Source organism: Chanodichthys erythropterus, chromosome 20, assembly GCF_024489055.1.
Source record: "Chanodichthys erythropterus isolate Z2021 chromosome 20, ASM2448905v1, whole genome shotgun sequence".
In the NCBI taxonomy this organism is placed as follows: domain Eukaryota; kingdom Metazoa; phylum Chordata; class Actinopteri; order Cypriniformes; family Xenocyprididae; genus Chanodichthys; species Chanodichthys erythropterus.
Window position 1 is genome coordinate 14,595,707 of NC_090240.1, and position 6,646 is coordinate 14,602,352.

The following is a 6,646-nucleotide window of genomic DNA, read 5'->3' on the forward strand; positions in this document are numbered from 1 at the left end:
TTGTGTCATTGATGGTCATGTGTGCTGTGTACTCTGCTCGGCTGCTTTGCGAGTCACTGGGGCTGTTAAAGTGGGCTTTGGATGTGCGTCCGCAAGGCTGTCTAACAGTTAAGCTTTTGGATTTAATTTCTTTTGTTTGTAATTTCTTAGATTTGTTTTTGTTTTTTTGCTATTTATTTGTTTTGGCTTTGATTTCTCTTTTTTTTCTCATTCTATTATTGTACTCTATTTTTTTTTGTATGTATTGTTTGTTGTAAAAGTTTTTTGTTTGTTTGTTATTCCTTGACTTATTGCTCTAGTGCCATTCAGGTGCTGGCTATTTGTTGGTTTTGTAGGCCCATGTGGTGTCCTCTGGAGGCCTGAGTGTCAGAGCTGCTACAGTACCTTTATCATTTTGTTGTTTGGCTTATTTTTCATTGAATTGTTATTTGTTTAATTGTTTTTCTTTAATGCTCTTCCTTCTCTCCAGGGCCAGTGAGGTCGTGTGTGGAACTGGGGAGGCTAGCTGCTTCATTTTGCGGTGTTTCACAGTGTGCTGTGTGCTGAAACAACTTCCCTTTGGTGGGTGTGCGTGGTGTTTATTTTGGTGTGAATTGAGGTGGGTTTTGGATGACCTCCTGAGCTGCAGCCGGCCTGCCTGGTTCCCACTAATCCTGGCCCTGGTTATTATAATTCTGCCATTGTGGCTGTGTTTGTGAGAGAGTTTTAATTATTGCTGTGATTTTTATAATAAAGTCTATTTTGTACTGGTACTCGTGTCTCTCTTAATTCCTTGCCTTCAGTTGGTGGAACTTAACTGTGTGTCTTATTGGGAGTTATTTTCCCTGGCCTCCCACCAGGGTGGTGTAGTCTGATAAAATTTAAATGGTGATTAACATCCTTCTCCCTTTTGCCACACAAGCAAGGTAAGAAGAATTTGTACCATCAACCCACATTGTTTCCTATTTGAAAGATATGATTTTATCCAGAGTATTGCCTCTTCTGAAAATTTTAAATTTGTTAGTTTAGATAAAAGAACCTGATGGTCAACAGTGTCAAATGCCTTCTTTAGATCTAAAAAAGACAGTACCAACACACACACTCTTATCTAGCAAGACTTTGACTTCCTCTACAGACAATTTTCTGATTCTGTTGAATGATTACTACAAAAACTTCATTGGCTGCCCGCAAACAACATTTACTTTTGTAGTGATTTTATTTTTGCCCATCCAAGGACATAAAGTAAAATAGGGATTGGTACTCACGTCACCGCTGACATTTTGATTTTTGGATCACACGTCACTCAAGGTGTGATTATGAGTACATCAGATGACCACTTCCCCCCCTTTTCCTAGTTCAGGGAACCAGTCAAGGTCTTTTACCTTGGCAGTATAAGAACACTCTCAACAGGGGCTTTTCATTCATTTAGAGTTAACGTAAAGTGGTTGGTGATATTCCTAACTTGTAGAGCCTCTTCTGTATTATCAGCAAACAAGGAAGACACAAGTGTAATAAAATAAATTTTATTTACAAAACATAAACAAGAAAAAACAAAAAAATGAATCCCGCACACTATCAACTTGCAAAACAATAAGAAAGACACTTTATTAGCAACGTTTCGATCGTAAGATCTTCATCAGGCATAAACATTGTATTCAAACTCCATTGTATTTAAAACATCATGAATCACAAAGAATCATCAATATCCAATCAAGATCAGTGATTAAATAATCATTAACACCACATCACATAATTAACTCAACAATTATATAATAAAATGGATATATATATATATATATATATATATATATATATATATATATATATATATATATATATATATATATATATATATAATAAATATAAAGGAGTATTATTAATGATATCATATATCTAATGATCATATTTCATAACATCACATTAAACAATGCTTCATCATTCATACCCATAGGTGATAAAGTCTGAAGAGTAAAAATCCAGAACAATTCACGTCTCTGTAAGAGCAATTCAATATCACCACCTCTAGGTGGCACATTCAATTTTTCAATCCCACAGAAGCGTAAGGAAGAAACATCATGATTAAAAGATAAAAAATGGGCAGCGACTGGATAGTTAACATCTTTTCTTCTGATAGAACTTTTATGTTCACTGATTGTTTGTTTCAATTGACGTGAAGTTTTTCCCACATAGCCCAAACCACAAGGACACCCAATCAGATAAACAACGTGTGTAGACGTACAAGTGATAACAGAATGAATACCATATTTCTTCCCAGTTCTAGGATGACAAAAGAATGAGGTTTTTGTTGTATTGTTACACTGCGCACAATTACCACAGCGATAATTTCCATTTTGTAATGGACTAATTAATTTCTGAGAAGACCTAGCAATACCACTTTGAAAACGAGCATGTACTACATGATCTTTCAGATTTTTTGCTCGTTTAAATACAATCAATGGAGGGTGTCGGAAAATTGTACTCAGTTCGGGATCAGAGGATAATAAATACCAATATTTTTTAAAAGTGGAACGTATCAAGAATGACTTCGAAGAATAGGTCGTAATAAAAGTAAAGGAATGCTTTTTCCCTTTTCTTGACCTCTTTTTTAATAAATCAGAACGAGTTTTTGAAAAGTAGTACTGAATGCTTCGTCAATCCATTCAGAAGGATACCCTCTATCTAAAAATTTCTTTTTCATAATTTCCGATTTTTCAATAAAATCTGTATCTGAATGGCAAATTCTCCTCAATCTAAAAAACTGACTCTTGGGTAGACCCTTCTTCAAAGAAGTAGGATGGAAGCTGGTCGCAAGTAACAACGTGTTGCGATCAGTTTCTTTTGTAAACAGAGTTGTAATCAACTGACCTTCATTCTTTTGTACCCACATATCTAGAAAATGTACCCTAGAAACATTAACCTCCACAGTAAATTTCAAATCGTCAACAAAATCATTTAAAATGGACACAAATTCACAAACCTCATTTACAAAACATAAACAAGAATAACTAACACAACTACTAAATGAATACCATGAATGATAAAGGAATAAAGTGCATAAGTTACATAGAATACAAGTGATTAAGTTGGGTGTGGCTATGGGAGAGTTACGTTATCTTATGACTTATGATCTTATAACTGTTTCTCTGAAAATAATAAGGTGGAGAACCTTATTATGCACCAAACAAATAAATAAGAGATTATTTGTTATTAACTAACGTCAGCTATATTACTTCTAACGGGAATTAGGAAAATTATATAGTGATAATATACAACAATGCCAAGGTCTCTGGAAAGAGGTTTGGTTAAGTGATATTTACGTTCCTCATGGTTGAGTCCAATGACGGTGACGTCCTCCACTGGTTGTGCTGGGTGACAATGCAGTGGGGAGAGCAGCCAGAATCTGTTTCAACAGTCTTGAACACGAAGCAGGATGCTGATCTCCTGGAGCACCAAAGGGTCCCAAAATCTGCAACACGCAGATGAGGCCCTGGTGTAGGTGCAGAAGGTCCTTAACAATCTGGAACACGCAGACGAAGGTACCTTGGAGTGAAGGTTTGCTATTGTTGCAGATGTTGTTACTGTCTCGCTGGATAGAAACTCTGAACGTAGTGTTTGTTAATGTCTCTTTCCTCACAGGCTGGAGGCTCAGAACGTGGTCATCTCTGTTGCTGCCTCACAAGCTGTAGACTCAGATCGTGGGACCTTTTATCGTCTCAGGCTCAGAAAAGTGTTGTATCTGTTAGTGTCTCAGCTTTGCAAGCCAGGACTCAGAACAGCATATCTGTTAGTGTCTCACTCCTTACAGAGTTGAGACCCAGAACGAGGAGTGTCTGTTGAAAGGGTACCTTTATCCCTTTCCGATGAGGAGATTGCAGTTTGGCACTTCCCCATTCGAGTGCTGTGATTGGCCGCTGGCATCAGAGGGAACACACACAGTGTGGCCCACCCTTCTCTCCCCTGTGGAACTCATTTGCATAAAGCACAAAGTTGGACGTCTTTACAGTCTCTTTAAAGTTTACCAATGCATTTCTCACTTTCCAAACCAGCACCAGAATACCTTTGGCAATATTCTAAATAAATAGAGACTAAACATGATGGAAAAAGTTTGAACTGTCATTCAATTGTACATTAACAGATGAATTTGTGTCAGATGTTGCACTACAAATAGCTGTCACTGAGAATGCTTTTTTCTGTGGATAAGTATGGAATAGATGTGTAGTTTGCATCAGTTCTGAGGTTTTCAAACATAGTTTTGAAAGGATTTGGATGGATCTTTGTGATCTCTCTTTTTTTCACCCACTGCTGCTGAGGTCCTGAGGAATTTTTATGGCGGGTCTGTGGCCAACCTTAGGAAGTAGTCTCTAGATTGGTGAAGATGGGTGAAGGGCAGAAACTGCCTGTGGACCAATGAGAAGTCCTGTCCTTCCAGGCTTGGTACAAGAGGTCTTCTTCTTGCCCTCTAAAGCCGCGCACACACTTAACGATTGTAAGGCCGATTATGAATGTAAATTGATACTTATGACTGATCGCGCTCAAACACGTCCAGTCAGAGCCAGTTGCGTTCAGTCTGCGATTACAGTCGCAGACTGAACGCAAGAGGTGTCTGGATGTTGTCCTTACATCTTTATCTGATGTTGGACTGCTTGTTTGTGTTAGTCCACCAAGATCCAATCAAAATGTAGCAAACCTTTGTCCGCTGTTACGGACAGAGAGGGGTCCGGCCATAAACTGGGCCCTGGATTGTGCTGTTCCCTACACTTTGATCCTCAAACCTTGTAGTACAAAATTCAATTTGTATGCATTTCCACAGGATGAGGACTCAACGGCTTGAATTGACCAACCAGAGCAGAGTAGACCAATAACAACAGACTGGGCCATCTGACCTCTGAATTGAGACACAGCTCAAATGTGGATATCTGCAGGTTGGATTAATGGGTGTGATGAAAGGTAGGGCACAGAGAAAGCTCTTTATCATTCATTGTGAAAGCTGTCTGTCAGGGTGTGGTTAGGGGTTAGTTTCTGTTGTAGCAATTCACCTTTTGGCACATTTTCTTTTATGCCCATACCATTCCGGTATGTCAATTAGTCAATTAAACCTGCAGCTATCCCTGTCTCCATCCTTCAGGTCACTGTGTATGTATGAACTGCATTTTTAAAGTATTTTTTGAACAGATCAGGGATAAGAGCAAAAGATGTTCTTTAAGCATTCAGGATTGTTATTTTTTTATTTGAATATGAGGGATGTTTCTGAAAGCATTAGGTTACTAAAGAAACCTGTGGAATTAATACTAACTCTACACTTTTAAACTTTTTTGCATTAAATGTTAACAACTTGCACTTGTTAATTAAGTGTTACAGGTAGGCACACTATTTTTGTATCCTTTAAAATATTCAACTTGAATCAGGTTTTGGTGTGACACACAGAACTTTTATTTTCAGCCGTCATGAATTTCACAGAGATTGTCATCTAGTTGAATCATACTGTTTTAAATTTTGATCTTTGATCTTTCACGATTTTGATCTTGAGATTTCAACAACAAGAAAACTGAGTGCCCATATAGCTACAATAAACTTTATATCCTGTACCATAGGTGAAAACGTAATGATGAAAACGTAACTTGTCTCAGATGCGGCTGTTCCAGTGACAGACAAAATCTGTCATTCGCTGGTCAAAAACCTCGTAACTCAATTTGAGCCATATTTTCATAAATTGTTATTATAATGACACACACAAGTGTCTGACCATAAAGCCACAATTCCAACTTCAATGACAGTGTTTAATTAAATACAAGTTTTCCGCCTGACAGTGACGATATGTAAATTTGTTTTAACAACACCAAGACCATACTATAACCTTGTTGTATTTGTATACCTGACTTAAGCTTAAGTTTCACATTAAATGTATTACATTTAATATCTAATTTCTTAATTATTATCTATTTCTTAATTAAATTACATCTAAGTTTTTGTCATACAGTCGAAAATGTTTGTGTGAATATTATAAAGTCAAATAATTTTAATCAGTGTTTTCTAAAAGGCAGCTATCATGTGTCAAGGCTATTGTGTCAAGCTATCATAGCAAGTTTTATCATGTCAGTGTAGGGACAGCAGGAACATGTTGTTGCAACTGTCCCCTATGACAACATTAATGTAAAAGCTTGTCATAACTAGTGTTGTGTAATTTCAGTGTCTTTATTTTGATTAAAAACTATTTTGTAGTTCAATTTTATAATAATAATTAATCAATACATGGCTGTTACTTGAAAATATATTTTACCTTTACTAGTCTTTATACAGTTAATTTAACTTGAAGACCCTGTCTGTGCACAAATAAAATAAAGAAATTGCAAAGTGGTGTTAAAGAATGATTTTAATGAATGTTGCAACAGTCCCCAGTATAAATTGTATGCATATTATCATTTGTTACAGCAATGTGGGTGGGTAGATGACAGATGTGGGCTTTCTTTCTTTCAAAATTCTTCAGGGAAAAACTGTCCTCTAAAACTCCATGCACAAATGAGGTGTTTCCATTCAGTTTACTTTTGGGAAAATTAGCCATTGTGTAAGAGATTAGTTTCAGGTTGGCATTGAATGTAGTTTCCCAAATGTCCTTAAAATTACTCAAGGTTCCCACGTGTTCTATTGTTCACCTAAACCCGCCCCAAAC